Source organism: Macaca nemestrina, chromosome 11 (genome assembly GCF_043159975.1).
Source record: "Macaca nemestrina isolate mMacNem1 chromosome 11, mMacNem.hap1, whole genome shotgun sequence".
Lineage (NCBI taxonomy): Eukaryota > Metazoa > Chordata > Mammalia > Primates > Cercopithecidae > Macaca > Macaca nemestrina.
In genome coordinates, this window is record NC_092135.1 from 43,700,871 (window position 1) to 43,720,135 (window position 19,265).

The following is a 19,265-nucleotide window of genomic DNA, read 5'->3' on the forward strand; positions in this document are numbered from 1 at the left end:
AATAACCCTTTTCTCGTTTAGAAAAATAAAAGTGCAGCTCGCTGCCAGTGATTATTTAATTTTACATAAACACATTCTTTGAGGCTGAAGTAAATCTGACTGATTTTCAATGTGAAAATAAAATATAAAAACTGTTTTGGAGTTGTTTCTAAACAGAACATCGGAATTATATGAATCATCACAATTCTCTATTTCGCAAAATTCGGATTTGTCAAATAAATCCTTGCCTAACAACTGTTCGAGAATGATGTTAACATCATGCATAGGAATGTCAAAGTTTCTAGGCTTTGACATTTTCAATGATTAAGAATTAGTATATTTTGTAAATGGAAATACTACCACTAAAAACAGAATACTATAAATAGAATGATGTATTTTGTTTCCAAAGTCGATATACTAGAGCGATGCAAAAATAATAATAAAAGTGACATATTTCATGGCAAATTTATCTGAGGGTAAATGCTGCAGCCAAAAGCACTGCCAGTGAGTGGCGAGCATTCTTGGTGCAAATGGGGAAAGGGTTTTAATTGTTAGATTTTGTTTTCCATCTATGGTTTACAATATTCCTTAGATAAAATCATGGCAGTTATTTTCTTAAATAAGATGAATGGTAGTTCACCATTTAAAACAACAGAATAATGTTTTGTACAAAGGGTTTCACTTTCTTCTTTGATTTAATCATTTCATCCAATTTTAAAATGTCATAATTATTTGACAAATATAAAAACTAAGGTGAAGGAAGATTACATAAATTTTAAATATCACATCGTAAGATATGAAGCTGGATTTGAAATCCATATAAATCAGAATTCTAACATTTTAAATTTAGTCATATACTGCCTCTGCACTGTCTGCTAAGTATATTTTTTGTTTTAGTTTTTAAAAAAATATTTAAGATAAGCTAGTATCTTAATAGAACTAAGCCAAGACCAAGTGTGCAAGTTGACATTCTAACATATCCCTAGTAATCTTTTTTTCAAAGGCACTGTATCTTTCAGAGGAAACCTATACCAGATGAAGTTGAGAAACAAGAGTTAACATTTTAGCTATTGCCTATGTAATTTGTTTCCAGATTTGAATATTTTCATCCTTAAAAATCATTTGCATGAATGAAACTCAACAAAAAAAAATGTGAATTGTTAGTCTAAATCATATTTTATACCAAAGTGGGCTTTTATAAAAGAAAATGGCATCACTATTGTCTTCTAATATACGGTGACACAAATGTTTCGACATTATGAGAAGAATCTTAAGTATTTTACTGTTTTATCAAGTAAGTAAAGCACTCAAGAGATTTTGCGTGCATTGAGAAATAAGTCAATTTGTCATGGTCATCCAGGATGTCAATTACAAGCTATACATGGTAAATTTATGAGGAGATAAAGAAAGTTCTATAAAAATAAACATATCCATAAGTTATTTTTTAGATTTGGGAATACTGATACTCAAAAACCTATTTCCTATTCACTGTTACCTTCTTGCTTTTCTTTCCTTCTTCCTCTCCCTCATTTCCTTTCCTCCATCCCTTCCTACCTCCCTCTCTCTCCCTCCCTTCCTCCCTCATCCCTTCCTTTACTTCCTTTCTTTTTTCCTTCTTACCTTCCTCCCTTCCTTCCTTCCTTCCTTCCTTCCTTCCTTCCTTCCTTCCTTCCTTCCTTCCTTCTTTCTTCCCTCCCTTCCCTCCTTCCTTCCCTCCCTTCCTTCCTTCTTTCCTCCCTTTCTTCCTCCCTTTCTTCCTTCTTTCTTCCCTTCCTTTTTTCCTCCTTTCCTTCCTTCCTTCCTTCCTTCCTTCCTTCCTTCCTTATTTCCTACCTCCCTCCACTCTCTCCCTCCCTCCTATCTTCCTTCCTTCCTTTCTCCTTCCCTCCCTTCCCTTCTTCATTCCTTCCTTCCTTCCTCCATCCCCTCCTTCCCTTTCTTCTTTCATCCCTTCCTTCCTTCCTTCCTTCCTTCCTTCCTTCCTTCCTTCCTTCCTTCCTTCCTTCCTTCCTTTCTCCCTCTCTTTCCTTCTTTCTTCCTTCCCCCCTCCTTCCTTTCTGCCTCCCTCCATCCCCTTCCTTCCTGCTTTCCTGCCTTCCTGCCTTCCTTCCTTTCATCATTCCGTCCTCCCTCCCTCCCTTCCCTCCTCCCTTCCTTTCTTTCTCCCTTCCTCCCTTTCTTCCTTGTGCTAGCAGTTAGGATTTAATCTACCTACCTCTAATGTTAGAAAAACAAACAAACAAGAAAGGGTGGTGCCAAGACTCTTTGAAAGGCTTATATTTTTAATGAGTAAAAATACAAGCAAATATTTTTTAAAGATCCAAGAGTCCTTTTCTTCTTAGAGTCTGAATAAAATCTTAGATCATAATTTTGTAGAGTCAAAAGGCTTGGTTAATATATTGAAGACTCAGCATATTCCTAGATACCTTTAAAAATAAGTGTTCCTTTTTTGTAAATTAAAGGCAAAAGGTTTGATGTGTACTTATTTTCCACAAAGTGTATTGTAAGAAGAATATCAAATATTTACTGAGCGTATACTATTTGCCAAGCATTGTGCTAAATGCTTTTTTTAAATTGTCTCATTGATGCCTTGCAACTGTCATGATTGACAATATTATTTCTACATCATGCTTAATGTAGATGCCTATTATAAAGATATAGAGAAATTAAATTACAATAATTACCTGTGTTTCCATTAAATTGCAAAGCCAAGACTGTATCTCATGTTTCTATGTCTTATTTCAATAGTCCAAACTCGTGTATAGTCATGACTCCATACAAATTTTCCTAAGTAAAAGGAAGTTCTGGGCTCTATTCTCACCATTACCATACCTGCCTCTTGATATCTGTTAGTTACTCAGGAGAAACCAGGCATCAATTGATGTATTTCTTATTTCTTAGTAGATATCTCAAAAACAACATTTCCAACATTTTATGGATTAAACGCTAAGCTATTGATATGTGTGTGGTTTCAAAAAAAAAAAAATCATTTACTTCTCATTGCCTTTCCCATTCCAGTTGCTATGCAGAAACTCTTACGCTTGGCTCTTCCTTCTCTTTTACACTATGTATCCAATCCATCAAGAAATACTGTTAACAGTACCTTTGAAACCCATGCATAACCCAGCTACTTTTCATCAACTAGACCACAGTCTGAGATCTAACACACCATCTTCTCTCACTCAAATGACTACAATCACTGCCTAAATCATTCTTGTTGCTCCTTGTCCCCTTCAATCTATTCATACAGCAGCCAGAAAGATTGTTTTGAAATCTGACACACCATGCACTCCTCTTTTCAACATCTTCCCTTGCTTTCTGTATCACACAGGAAAAACTCTCATATCCTTACTCTGTTCTCGAGTCTCCACATCACAGATGCCTGCTCACTTCTGCTCAATCCACTCTACCAACACTCTGGCCTATTGCTTGGTCTTTGATGACACAAGACAAGCTCCTGCCTCAGGGCCTTTGCACTTTCTGCTTCCCTTGTCTGGAAAGCTCTTCCTCTGGGACCCATATGACTGGCTCTGTTATTTTCTCTGTTGCGTTAGGTAAATGTTGCCATTTCAACGAGTCCTTCTTTACCCTCATCCCTGACTCTTTCTATCCTCTTTCTTTGATTTATTTCAGGAGTTGGCGAACTTTGACTAGCAGGCCAAATCTTGACTGCTGCCTATTTTTATAAATAAAGTTTTGTTGGAACACAGCCACGCTCATTTATTTACATTTAGTCTATGCTTGCTTCTGTGCTACAAAGACAGAGGTGAGTAGTTGTGACATGGACCGTGTAGCCCCCAAAGCCTAAAATATTTACTAGCTATTGCTATTGAAAATTTTGCCAACGTCTGCATTTTTTATCGCTATGTAGCATACGATGCATTTTATTTGTTTATTTCATTATTGTGTCTCTTTTTACTTGAATGTAAACTCCTCCAGTACAGGAGTTTTCAACATTGTTTATTGTGGTACTCCCAGCACCTAGAACAATGTACGGAGAGCATATAGGGTGTTCAATAAATATTTGTGAATGCAGGAAGACTTGCTGACTGACATATTTTGACCTATACACTCATCTCATGTCTCTTAAAGATGTCAATGTTCTCTATTGCAACTCTCTGAGATACCTTAATCTAAAAAAGAAAATTTCATCTTGCTAATGAGAATAATATTTATGGTGATGCAGTGATTGTCGGCTATCAGCTTTGGATTTAGTTTAGTTCATAAAGATAACTTTACTCCACAGGAATTTGGGTTTTAAAAATTATACTCATGAACACATTTGATGAGAAAATGTGCTGTGTGTAACACTGTACAAGAGTGAGGATAGAAGGTATGGGATATGTTCTTGCTGTATTCATTATTGAAAAAATATTTGGAAAGAGCTCGTGAGGTCTTTAAAAATTCCTAGTTGAAACATGCACCTGAAGTGTTATGGTTTATTCAGAGGAGTTCAGAATGTAAAATCAGAAGTAGGGTTAGAGCACTAGCTGTATCATGTACCAGCTATACAAACCTGAGGTGGAGATTCTGAAAATATCCATCTTACAGGGTTATTTTGAGCATTAAATGAGATTAATATAATTTAACCTATTGTACAATAGATATTCAGTAAATGTAAGCTTCTTCATCTGGAAACTCTGAGCTAAGTTTATTTAAAAAACAACAAATGTTATAACTTTATGGGCTACCACTATCCCAGGAAAAAATACCTGACGTGTATAAAATTGACTTTGTGCCTTTCTCACCATAGGTTCAGTGTTTGTTTTTTCCTGCATATTTCTCAACCTGGTTTCATAGAAATTTGAGGTGAGCTGACTTAAATTGGCTCATATTTTCCACTGACTAGCTGTGTAGCCTTAAGCGAGCTATTTAATATCTTTGAGATTCAATTTATCCTCATCCTCCTTACCTAAAATGAGGATGATAATAATACATACCTAACAGTGCTCTTATGAGGATTAAGGGATTACGTATGTAAAGTACTTAGCAGGGCATCTAGCATATTTTAAGTTCTTAAATTCCAATTCATCAAGGTTCTCCTCTGTCTCTCCTTTTAAGCTTTGCTTCCTATGGTCAGTCAATCATGTAGGGTGTGGTTATGCTGCATAATTTTCAGGTTTCCTCGAAAATTTATCAAAAAAATCTACTAAAGAATATTGCAGGCCGGGCGCGGTGGCTCAAGCCTGTAATCCGAGCACTTTGGGAGGCCGAGGCGGGTGGATCACGAGGTCAGGAGATCGAGACCATCCTGGCTAACATGGTGAAACCCCGTCTCTACTAAAAATACAAAAAACTAGCCGGGCGTGGTGGCGGGCGCCTGTAGTCCCAGCTACTCGGAGGCTGAGGCAGGAGAATGGCGTGAACCTGGGAGGCGGAGCTTGCAGTGAGCCGAGATCGCGCCACTGCACTCCAGCCTGGGTGACACAGCGTGAGACTCCGTCTCAAAAAAAAAAAAAAAAAAAAAAAAAAAAGAATATTGCAGAATTTGTAATACTCTATGTCCAGGACATTTACATTTTGTTGGAGTTTTGAAATCACCTTCCTCCTCCTACACACACACACACACTCACACACACACACACACACGAAAACTTAAAGAAATTTGTCTTTGGTAATAAGCTCAAGACCCCCTTTCCCCCCAAAAAAAAACAACAAAAACAAACAAGGGCAGAAAATCTTTTTTTAATCTTTCAAATGATGCCATGTAGATACTATGTAATTATCCTAGTTTTGACATAGTTGTCCCCTTTAAATATAGCTGTACTAACATCCTGTCTTGCCCCTAGTATCAATTCAGTCTATAGATTTTTTGGAGGGGAGGGGAGAAAAAATGTCTAGGTTTCTTTTGTTTTATTCTCTGAACTGGAAAAGTAGTTGTGTTACTGTAAAAATCTGACATGCAGCTCAAGAAGAAAAAGGTGTCTGTTCCCATAACTCTACTCTGAGCTCTTACAATCAGTGTAAGTCTGCCTTTTTTAGCATTGAAATTCACCATGGTTTTTTTTTTTGCTTTTTTTTTTTTTTTCTATTTGTTTTCTTTGCTGCTGCTGTATACAGGCATCTGAAAGTTCTTTCCTGCCATACCTAGCCACTTAAACAAGCACCACTTCTCTTTTTATTGGTTTATCACTTGCTCATTATTTTACCTTTATCTACATTCTTCTGCATTTCATCGGTGTCTTTGATCAGGCTGTACTCTGACCTATTTCTAGCTTGAAAAGGTTTTATTCACAGACTTTTCCCACCTTTCCTAACCTTTCTCAGAGTCAGTTGTTTTTCCAAAGGGTCAACAGCTATGGAATTCCCTATGCTAACTTCAAATAGTGACCTCTTTAAATAAACATTGCTAAAAGGAGTTGTTAAGCTGGGCTTAGTCAACCTTGTGAAGCAGTTGCAGTTTATCTTTCTCTTCCTTCTCTTCTATAAGAATATGACTATCCTATATTTCATTGTCTTAGGGCTTGGCTTTAGCTGGTTGACATCAATGCTTAAAAGTTGAGTTAATACGGGTCTTCATAGTCTTCATTCCCCACTCTCTCTCTCTCTCATTACTAGCATTTTCACTTACTTTATTTTAAGAATTGAAAAATATTTTTAAAAATATATCTTTGAAATTGAGATAAATCTTAGAGTTGATGAAATGCCACAGTTAAATTGGCAATATATTTTTTCTTTAACTGTACATATAATAGTGACAGGTTTTATAGTTGATGACATCTCTTAGATTCAGTGAAGTCAGAAATAAGTAAGTCCTAGAAAGCACAAGACATTGATTGGTGGGAGTCAATCCCTAACAGTGGAATTTCAGGCACAATTGAATCGTAATGGGAGTCTTAATTTTGGCCAGGGAGTAACAACCTTACTTTCTCCAGACTCTATTCTGCAGGTGACGGCTGACTCCAGCTATAAACCAGCTGGCCCTAACTCCAAAAGAAGCAACTCAGAATTTAACTGATGCAAGCAGCTTGCATTGCAGGGATGGAAAGGCTGACATTATTTCCATAGGAAAAGTTTCTGCTATTTAGGAATATGCTAAAATAGTTTAAAGGAATGTAAATGAAGAGGAAGAATGAGTATAGAGTGTGTTCCAGGGGGACTCGCTTTGCTTAGTTTAGCAACAGGTCAGCAGGATTTGTAAAATCTTTTAAATGAAAAGCTATACAGAGCTTTTACACTTATTCCTAGCATTAATTCTTTCTTCCTTATGACTATTGCATGAAGTTTCTCTTCATAAAGCAGAAGTGTGACACTTTGTCAATGTAAATGGGATAAAATAACATGCACAATCTGTTCAGTTTTTTGTCATTAAACTACTTGATTTAATCATCATATAGCCTGTGTCCTCTATTTCTTTTCTAGTTATTCATTCATGACTTGGAAATCTAGGAGAAATATTTCCACTTGTGCAAAAATGACACTGCTATGTCTTGCATCTGACATGGGTTTAACTGACCATGTACCTTTAGAAATCGTTGGGCTCTAGGGACTACATGCTTGCAATAGGAAGAATTTGCCACTAGAGTGTAATCTTGCAAATTAGCAGCAGAACAGAAGCCCACTTCTCTTCCCAGTGAATTCTGTAATTGGAAGACAAAAATAAAGTTATTTTTTTCTAAAATTATAACCATATGTTTCTACTAAAATATAAGTAATTTATATTATCCTGTTAGTCAATTATTGTATTGCTATAAAGAAATAACTGAGACTGGGTAATTTATAAAGAAAAGAAATTTATTTGGCTCACAGTCCTGCTGGCTATACAGGAAGCATAGGACCAGCATCTGCATCTGGTGAGGGCCTCAGGAAGCTTCTAATTATGGCAGAAGGTGAAGGGGGTACAGTTATATCACATGGTAAGAGTAGGAGCAAGGGAGAGAAGAGGAAGTTCCAGGCTCTTATAAATAACCAGATCTCGTGTGAACTCACAGAGTGAGAACACACTCATTACCATGAGGACAGCAGCAAATTATTCATGAGGGATCCACCATCATGACCAAACACGTCCCACCAGGCCCCACCTCCAACATTGACAATCACATTTCAACATGAGATTTGGAGGGGACAAATATCTAAACCATATCAATTATTAAAGTTTAATTATTTAAAATCATGAATCAAAATTAGAATATTGGTTAAACTGTGGACTGTTACTTTCCAGACAATGATAAAATATTTATGAATCCTATCTTAGAGAGGAGGTCAACATTCTCTGAATTTTTAAATCTTCTCCAATTATTTCTGCCGAGGTTGATTAATGGACCACATTTGGATATGATTAGACTTGATGACGTTTATGGTTCCTTTGATTTTTTTTCAGATCTGAAAATATCTTTATTTTTTTAGAAAATAGATTCCAGGCAGGTTAAAAAGTAACAATAGAGGGTATCAATGCAGAATTGTAGTCATTCAAAGCATTCGAGAAATATGGGAGTATAAATATCTGGAAACCGTCTCTTAGTTTTCAAAACAAAAGGTGTAAGTCATTCCTAACTAATTTGAGCTTTATAGCATTTTTTCCAGATATAAAGGGGAAAAGCAGTTAACATTTGAAAGTCCTGAAAGTTTTTTATTTGGTTCATTACATTAGACTGTTTACCTTTGATCAAATTCCTTCTTTTTTACTATTTTATTTTTATTTTTTTTGAAACGGAGTCTTGCTCTGTCAGCCAGGCTGTAGTTCAGTGGTGCAATCTTGGCTTTCTGCAACCTCTGCCTCCTGGGTTCAAGAGATATTCGTGCCTCAGTCTCCCAAGTAGCTGGGACTACAGGCGTGTGCCACAACGCCCTGCTAATTTTTGTATTTTTAGTGGAGATGCCGTTTCGCCATGTTGACCAGGCTGGTCTCAAACTCCTGACCTCAGGTGATCCACCTGACTCGGCCTCCCAAAGTGCTAGGATTACAGGTGTGAGCCACTGTGCATGGCCTAATTTCTTCTTTTTAAAACACAGATAAAAATATTATACAAGTCCACTGTTAAAATAGACAACATGTTGCAAATTAATTCTGGTACGTATTTCAAAAAAGCTTAGAAAATAAAGGTGTTAAAGTTGTTTTGGAATATGTTTAATAGTCATCTCCTCTGCTGACAGATTCTTTACATGTTGGATGCAGCAGTATGGTATGTTCAAATTGCACTGTGTATGATCCTTTAGTGTCACACAATGGTGGATACAATTTCCAAGTCACAGATTCTTCGGAGCCATCAAGAATTTCCTTTCTCCCAAGCAATCCAGCCATCTGTGGCAGAGGGTGAGGGTGCCAAAATTTTCATTGATGACATTTGACAATTGCTTTGTTCTTGGAAACCTTATTGGTACATGTCCAACATCAAAATTTTTCATGTAATGTGAACATCCCATATCATCGTGAAATCTTTTCCTGTAGTATCAAAGGTTTCCATTGCATACACTTCCTTTCCTCCATTCTTGTTGCCTCTCCTCCTTTCGCAATGGACGCTGTTTTCCTGGAATGTATTCTATATTTCCCAATTGAGTGTCCATTTAGATTATGGATTGGTTTCACTTGTTATGTCTTCCCATCTATTTCGACTTCATAGGACTCCATAACTTTTTGGATGGCCTCACCAACATCACACAGATGAACATCTATTCCAGCACACTTCATTCCAGTACTAGTAGCATCTTTTACAGATTTTAATAATGTATCATAATTGGGATTAAAAGTGACAGTAAGACCACAGTCAATAGTCAATATTCCTACCACTTATACCGATTCCAAAATCTATTTTACAGATGTCATCCTACTGTATTAGTGTTGGGTCACCAGCAATGGGAGTATAATGGACAGCACAATTATTGAGAGAACATCCAGCAGGAAATGCCAGGCCTGCATTTAATCCATTCTCTTTTATTAGATTGTGTGAACAGTTTTCCAACTTTTCACAGATTTCTATCATCCCAGGCCTGATCCAGCTCATTACATATTTTCTGACTTGTTGATGTGCTTCTGCAGCTTCTCAAAAGTCATTCCAAATATCTTCACTAGCCTGATATAACACTTTCTTTTCTTCACTCATAATTCTCCATCCATCTTGTGTGGGTGTGTATTCACATTCTTGTCCTTTAGGAAATACACTATTAGGATACAGTCACTTATTGGAACTGAGGGAGGGTCTGTTTGAATTTTGGTTCTCTCTTGTTCTCTTCTTCTTCTTCTTCTTCTTCTTCTTCTTCTTCTTCTTCTTCTTCTTCTTCTTCTTCTTCTTCTTCTTCTTCTTCTTCTTCCTTTATTTCTTTGTTTCTTTCTTTGTTTCTAGTTGCTCCATCTCCATTACCATCTCTATCTTCATCATCATCATCTCTTTCTTTCTCTTCCAATGCTTTCCAATTGTCTTGTTCCTTCATCCACTGAGGCTCTTAATACTTTATCCATTTCCTGCTGCCCTGCCGCAACCCCTTTACTCTTCTTTTTCTTCCATCTGTTTTTCTTGGCTGCTTCCTCAGCTGTAGAGGCAGCTTCCTCCTCCCTGTCGTCTGGATCCAGGTTGCCATTCAGGTAACTCCCAGAGGAGGCAGGTGGCTCCCGAAGGTTGCTGCCTCCTCCATGCCTGCCATGTTGCCTGAAAGGTTCCTCTGAATTTTAAGGGTAAATGTTTTCTAATCACTTGAATAATATTGTCTCTAAGTGTATCCTCTATATTCTAAGATTTGATGCAATGTACGAAGAACCTCTTGCTTGAATCAGAAACATTCCAGTACCTTTCACTTAACTTTGAAAATCAATGTTAGCCTATTATGCAAATTTTAGTGACAGTATATCTTTCTATGAACAAACCAGAACTTAACACTTCTGTCTATGAATTCGAAGTTATGGTTGTTCATGCTAAAGAAAAGCAAGGTGCTAGAATAACAATTTAAAACCCCCTTTTAGTTAAATTCTCTCTGTTTACTTAATATTTTTCTCTAACAATAGACTCACGGAACTAAATCCCTAAGTTGCTGTTGAAATCTTTTTTTAAAAAAACACATAACACTTTGTATTAATCATAGTTACACAAACAGTATAGTATTTTCTACACATGCAGTCTAAACCTTAGGTTGATTGGACAAGATCTTTGAGAAACGCTTAGCTGAGTCACAATTATTTACAGGAACCTAAACCTAAGAAGAGTTGAACCCATTTTTTAAAAATTTGTGTTAGCATCACCAAATATTTCTTTCTGGGTGGTCCAGGATCACATTTTCTCCTCAGGTACGTTAGCTGTTCGACATTGGCTAACACCAAACAGCATCTAAGGCCAAGTGGAAGAATTAAGTAATACATAAAAGAAATAAGTGGTTTCCAAAATTTGCCATAACCACCATCTATGTCTTGTCTTAACATATATCTGTCTTCTCTGTGTACTACTGATTTCACCCACGCTTTAGGCTGTTTTAATCTCTTGCCTTCTCAGACTACCATGGTCTTCACATTTGTAGCTTGTCCCCTCTCTTTTAGATTCCATTTGATCTTGTTGTGTAGGAAACCTAACTTAGTCATGTAAACCAGAAGATTCAGGTAAAATCTCACTAGCTAGTCAGCCACTGCATTTAAAAAGTTTATGCTTTCTGTTATGGCATTCTGTTGCTTTCACTTACAAATTCTGCAACAATTCCTAGAGATTTTCAAATTTATCAAAAAAATACCCAATGATTAGTCAACAGTGTGAATCATGAACAGCATTCTTTATTAAAACTAAAATAAGCCAGGTATGGTGGCTTATATCTATAATCCCAACACTTTGAAAGGCTGAGGTGGGCAGATCTCTTGAGCTCAGGAATTCGAGACAAGGCTGGGAAACATGGTGAAAATCCATCTCTACAAAAAATACAAAAATTAGCTGGGCATGGTGGCATGTGCCTGTAGTCCCAGCTACTCAGGATGCTGAGGTGGGAGGATCACTTGAGCTCAGGAGTTGGAAATAGCAGTGAGCTGAGATTGTACCACTGCACTCCAGTCTGGGTGATAAGAACCAGAATCTGATTCAAAATTAAAAATTAAAAAAAAAAACTAAATTTACAGAAATTACAGTCTAAGTGATATATACAGCACTATAAAGATAAAAAGAATTCATCTGAATGTCACCTCATGGGACTTATAAACTAATTCAATATATTTTTAAAAGAGTTCGCATATTCATTTGTATTTGATCACTAATTTCACAATATACAAAGAAGACTATTGATTCATCAAGAATCTAAGGCCTTTGGACACAATTTTTAATTCTTCTCAAAATATTTTCTCCTCAAGTCTTAATGACATCCGGTTTCTGCTCCAGGATATGGCAAGCTAGAAGGAGTATTGCTTCTACACTTATGGAAACAAAAAGGCTAGAAAAATTGTAAACCCACAACTTTTCTTGGACCCATTCAAAAGTTGAGATTACAAAACAATCATTTAACCAGAAAACTGGGGAGAGACGGGTGCCTATAGGGAGAGACAGGATATACGCATTTGCTTTGCTAAGGTGGATGTCACCTGGACACCACTAAGAGTTCAGAATAACTGATAAATTGGAGGCAGAGTGCCAAGTGCAGACTGGTAGAGAGGGTGAAGCCTCTGAGGTCCACAGATATGGGAGAAGGAGACTCCCACACACCAGCAGCCTTTTTATCTATGAAGCCCAGTAGGTGTTAACAGGAAGGTATGGGAGTGAGGGGATCAGAGAAGTGAATCCGGAGACAACTTCTTTTATGTAGGACTGGTGGACAGGAAGAACAGGCATGATAAATGAGCTGGAGGTATGGGGGTGAGAGGATCGGAAAGGTGAGTCAAGAGACAGCTTCTTTTATTTAGGACTGGTGGACAGGAAAAGCAGGCATGAAAAATGAGCTGGAGGTAATGATCCTGTATGGAACCAAAGCTTTAATCTACAGGAAAGACAACAAAACCCATTGGTCATAGGCCACTGATATAAGCCTATGGCACCTGACAAAGAGAACAAGAAAAACAAAAAGGAGCAGAAATATGTTCTTAGCAAGAACTAAAGCTGGAAAAAGAGCAGTAACATTTTGAGGGCCAAATCACTGAGACCCAGGGGTTTTTCCCAACTTAACTACCCACCACCAAGCTAAAAAGCACCAACTAAGGTGATAATGGAATACTGCTGGTTAAGTTGCAAGTGACAGATACACTCTGTGGTACAGCACGAAAGGAAAGGCTAATGGGGAAGGTGGAGTAGAGATTGAGAAAAAAGATTTTGGAAAGCCAGCCGCCATTCCAAGCACACAGTATATTGCTAGAGGAATTTGAAGACTGTGATCTACCAAAGACAAACGTAGCAAGGACAATTTCAACACTGAACAACTCCTGGCTAGTTAACACAATCCTATATACGAAAAAGATATGCTAATTTAAAAGCCTAAACTCTAAGTACTTGAGTCTATGATCTCCTATACAAAATACATGGTTTTCTACAAAAAAAATTATGAAGAATACAGAAAATCAACACACGCGCACACACACACACCCCCCACAATGTAATCAACAGAACCACCAGATTCAGATATGGTGCAGATGTTGAAACCATCTGACTGAGAATTTCAAATTACTATGATTAATATATTATACACTCTAAAGGAAAAGATGGACACATTTAACGTTATATAGCCAGTTTTATCAAAAAGAGGGAAAGCAAAAGGAAGAAACAAATGAAAATGGTAGAAATGCACAGCATAGTAATAAAGCATGTATTTGATTGACTTATTAGTAGACTCGACAGAGTGAAAAAAATATTCAGTGAACTTGAACATAGGCCAATAGGAATTGCTTCAACTGAAACACAGAAAAAAAGTGGGAAAAATAAACACAAACAATAAACAGAGAAAAAAGCATCCATGATCTGTCAGACGAAATCAAGTAATCTAACAATTGCCTAACTGGGATTCTAGAAGGAGAATCAGGAGAGAATGGAGCAGAGAAACGTTTGAAAAAAATAATGGGGCCGGGCGTGGTGGCTCACGCCTGTAATCCCAGCACTTTGGGAGGCTGAGGCAGGCGGATCACAAGGTCAGCAGATTGAGACCATCCTGGCTAACATGGTGACACCCCATTTCTACTAAAAAATACAAAAACTTAGCCGGGCATGGTGGCGGGCACCTGTAGTCCCAGCTATTCAGGAGGCTCAGTCAGCAGAATGGCGTGAACCCGGGAGGCGGAGCTTGCACTGAGCTGAGATCGCCACTACACTCCAGCCTGGGCAACAGAGCGAGACTCCATCTCAAAAAAAAAAAAAAAGAGAGACCAAGAATTTCTGACATTAATAATAGACACCAAAGCATAGATCCAGGAAACTCAAAGAACATCAAACAGAGTAAATACTCCCCTTAAGGAATGAGACCTGGTGGGACAGGGTGGTGAACACACATATGTGTATCGTATTATATTAATGCTGCAAACAAAAGACAAAAAGAAAACCCTTAACACAACCTGAGGGGGAAAAAAGACAAATTACAGGGAAACGAATATATTATAGCTGATTTCTCATCAAACACTGAGAAAAAAAAATACTGTCTTTCCATAATTCTTTACCCAGTAAAAATATATTTTGAAAATGAAGTATAAATATGGGCTTTGTAAGACAAACAAAATCAGATAATTCGAGAAGATCTACACAGCAAGAAATGTTAAAAGAAATTCAACGGGCAGAAGGAATGCGATATCAGATTGAAATGTGAATCTTCTAAGAAAATGAAGAGCACTGGTAAAGAATAAATGGAAATAAATTAATTTTAAAATTTGCTCTAAAAGATAACTTAATGGCTAAAGAAAAATACAAGCAACATATTGTCTTTATGGAGTGTCTAAAAGAAAATGTATGATCTCAATAGCTCAAAGAATGGGGGAAGAATTGGACATACACAGTTATGAGGTCCTTAAACTACTTGTCAAATAGTATATGATTTTATTTAAAATAAGATTCTGATTAATTGAAAGTATATATCAAAAGCACAGATCACTGGACTGTGAAAAAGTATAAATAATTTAATAATGGAGATAAAAATTGGTTATCATAAAATGTATTATTAACACAAGATAAATCAGAAAAAGAGGGGAAAAATAGCAAAAACAGATAGAACAAATAAAATACCATGTGGCAAAATGGTAGATCTTTATCTCCTAGGATTTTTATTGTATTTTCCTCTAGAGTCACTCTGAAAAGTTTAATTCATATACATAAATAGAGTGATTTGTGAATAATCCTACTGGGAAGCAAGGGGCATTTATAATATAGGTATAGCTGTGTTTTCTCTGCAGGAAACTTATGGATTTTTTTATACAAAGCTTGTGGCTTTATCTTTACAAAAACAAATGCGTGAATACAATCATTAATTCATCAAGTATTCGTTGAGCATCTTATTTATTTATTTATTTATTTATTTATTTATTTATTTATTTATTTTCTGAGATGGAGTCTCGCTCTGTTGCCCAGGCTGGAGTGCAGTGGTGCAATCTCGGCTCACTGCAACCTCTGCCTCCCAGGATCAAGTGATTCTCCTGCCTCAGCCTCCTGAGTAGCTGGGATTACAGGTGTCCACCACCATGCCAAACTAAGTTTTGTATTTTTTTTTTTTTTTTAGTAAAGATAGGGTTTCACCAGTTCGGCCAGGCTGGCCTCGAACTCCTGACCTCAGGTGATCCACCCTCCTTGGCCTCCCAAAGTGCTGGGATTACAGGCCTGAGCCACCACGCCCAGCCAATCATCTTCTTTATGCTAAGGACTATGAGTACAGTGTTGAACAAAACAGGTACAGATCTAGTACTGTTCTTCCAGTACTGGCAAACTTACAAGTTCTTGATAGGTCAGTAGCTGTTCCCCAAATTGTCTTCAAAGATCTATCATTTTAAACAGCTTCCTTGTGATATAATAAATACATTCCTCTTAGAATATTTTATTTTCATGCTTTTTGTACTTCTAAGAATAAAATCTTTGAAATATATCTGTAGGGAAAAAATATAATGGACAATTTCTATTGTCTACTCAACATTCATTGTCTCCTTACACCTTCCTAAGAGACCTGGAATGTTCTTCAGGAACCCATTCCTCCTTCATACTACCTGTGTGATTCAGGGAAGACTGATTCTGTTTCTAACTCAGATACCACCCTTGATCAAGCTAAATTATTAATAACAATCTAATCCCCATTCCACACTCGATCAAGCCAGTGATCGATTCAGGAACTCAAATTTAATCCAGTCAGCACAGAGCATTCCAGCCTTTGGTTATTTTTATTCTGTGAGTTGACCCAAGACATGATACAGTTCAAACACACTGGAAGAGAGGCGTTTTATTCCACAAATAGAAGAGTGGCTTTTCATCTCTCCTACTGCATGAAGACTAGGAAACGGACTGTCTTGGACGCTACTGAAAATCATGTTTTTTTACAAAAGAGAGGCCAGCTGGAGAACAAAGTTATACATATACAAGAGTTGACCTGGAAGAAGCACAGGGGAACTGAGTTGGAATCCTCATTTTAATTTTCTCTCTCAGGACTTCCAGTTATGTGAGAGTCACTTAACTCAATAAATATTTATTGAGCACCTACTTTGTGTCAGATATTCTTCTACTAGGAATACAGTATGAACAGTAGAGCTGTGTTCACAGAGCTTATGTTCATGTGAGCACAGAACATCAGTAAGAAAATAAATAAACATAGAATAGGTCAGATGTTAAGAAATGCTATTATTTGTTATTTTTGATTGATACTCTATAACTTTTAGTGACTCCAAATAAACATATGGGGTCATTTCCTTTAGCCTCTTTTCTCAGGAATCCTGCCCCCAAATTGCCATCCATTTCAGTTTAGCAGCCCTGGACTGCTAAATGTTATGGTGATCCTGATATTCAACACATATTTCTTTTCTCTTTAGGGTTACCTTTTGTCTGTTGTCCCATATCTAAAACCACCTGCCTCATGCATTTTTGGTTGCAGGAAAAGTCCAGTACAAATCTCATGAGCGTGAGTGCAAAGAGACCTGAGTTTTCATAGTGAATAGGAGTTTAGAAAGATGAATAATTCACATATAAGGAATCATCCGTCTGTAGATATCGAAAGATGAAATATATATATACATATGTATTTTTTAAGTTGGCATATAATATATAGTGATCAGATGAGGGTAATTAGCATATCAATAATCTCAAACATGTATCATTTCTTTGTGTTGGGGACATTCAATATCCTCCTTCAAGCTATTTGAGACTATCTAATACCTTGTTAACTGTAGCCATCCAACAATATTACAGAACACTAGAATTTATTCCTCCTAGCTGTAATTTTGTATCCTTTAACAAATATCTTCCTACTCCTCCTTTGCCTGACCCTTGATGTGAGATCAACGTTTATTTTTGCTTCCACGTATGAGTGAGAACATGCAGTGTTTAACTTTCTTTTCCTGGTTCATTTCACTTAACATAATGTCCTCCAGTCCCGCAGTCCCATGCGTGTTGCTCCAAATGATAGGATTTTTTTTTCTTTTTTTCTTTTTCTTTTTTTTTTTTTTTTGAGAAGGGATCTCACTCTGTTGCTCAGGCTGAGTGCAGTGGTGCAATCATAACTCATGGGAGCCTCAAACTCCCGGGCTCAAGTGATCCACTCACCTCAGCCTACTATGTAGCTGGAACCACCAATGTATCACCAAGTCTGGCTAATTTTTTAAATTTCTTGTAGAGATGGTGTCTCGCTTTGTTGCCCAGGCTGTTCTCAAACTCCTGGCCTCAAGTGTTTTGCCTGCTTTGGCCTCTCAAATTTCTGGGATTACAGGTGTGAGCCACCACACTCTGATCTGACCTTATCTTTTTATGTATTTATTTATTTATTTTATGACTGCATAGCATTTTACTGTGTATGTGTACCACATTTTCTTTATCCATTCATCTGTTATGGGACACCTAGTTTGATTCCGTATCTTGGCTATTTTGAATAGTGCTGCAATACACATGGGAGTGCAGATGTCTCCCTGATATAATGATTTCCTTTTCTTTGGATAAATTCCTAGTGGTGGGATTGCTTGATCATATGGTAGTTCTGTTTGTGGTTTCTGAGGAACCTCCGCACTATTCATAGTGGCTGTTTCAGTTTATATTCCCACCAACGGTATATAAGCGTTCTCTTTTTTTCTATATCCTCACTAGCATTTGCTAGTTTTTGTCTTTTTGATAATAGCTACCCTAACTAGGGGGTTAAGTGTGATTTGAAAAGGAGGACAGATTGTTTCTGAGGGTTATAACTAAATACAGATGTGTCTAGAGGGGAAGGCAAAAGTTACATCATGAAGGGAGGGATAGCTAAATAAACATGTTCTTCCATATCTTCCCTTTCCTAACTTTTCCCTTACTATACTTACAGTTTCTATGGATTATTTTCCATTGCATATCCCCACTATAATATAAGGTTGCTGAGAATGAGACCATAACTGACTTGCTCATTGTTACATTTCCAGTTTCTGGATCATAGTAGGCACTCAAAAAAATGTGTCGAATAGGCTATGTCTATGTATGGTTGTGTATAGGTTAAATGTATTTATGTGTGTGTGTGTGTATATATGTGTGTGTTTGTGTGTGTGTATATACATATATATATGTGGGGTTGTTTCATGCATTAAACAACGTAAAACATTACTGGCGGTATGAAGGTAAAACTTAGGAACTCTTATTAGGTGGTTTATTTATGAAAGCATATTTATTCTTTCAGGAAAATAATATATTACTAAGTGTATTTATTTATTTCATTAAAAGTTTCAAATTTTGGCCTCTACATTAAAACTATCTTGGGGCAAAAGTTCAAATGAATTGTAATTAAGTCAAATAAAAACAAGCATAAATATCCAATATATGTTATATCAGTGGAACACCCATTTTAGAAAATAGCTAGTGTAACCCCCATGGTAAGTTAGCATCCTGGAGACCATCAAAAAATAACCTTGTGAAGAAATCATAGTTTGTGAAAACAAATAGCTATGGTGTGAGAAAAAAGCTTCCATTGAAAAGTAATTTTCATAATTTTTGCCTGCCATTGAAAAATTATTGTTACTTCCCTAGACAAAATACGTGGTTTTGCCATGTGTTTTCAAGCACAATATGAATGTGTGAGAGATGTTTCAAAACAGCCACCTGGAACAAACATAGTAAAATGACCAATCAGGAAACACAGAAGCTTCAATGGAAAAAATAATACATATTTTAATTCTCCCCAAGTTTGCATTTATAAATATTTGTCAGAGGTTTTATTCACCAAAATAAATAACCAAACTTCTAAGATATCCCAGCTCACTTGAATTTAAA

At 36.8% G+C, this 19,265-nt stretch overlaps 1 pseudogene; it reads right to left on the minus strand.

Moving 5' to 3' along the window:
• Positions 1–9,046: 9,046 nt before the first annotated feature.
• On the minus strand, positions 9,047–10,557 carry LOC105492627 (methionine aminopeptidase 2-like; annotated as a pseudogene).
• Between the last annotated feature and the right edge of the window lie 8,708 nt (positions 10,558–19,265).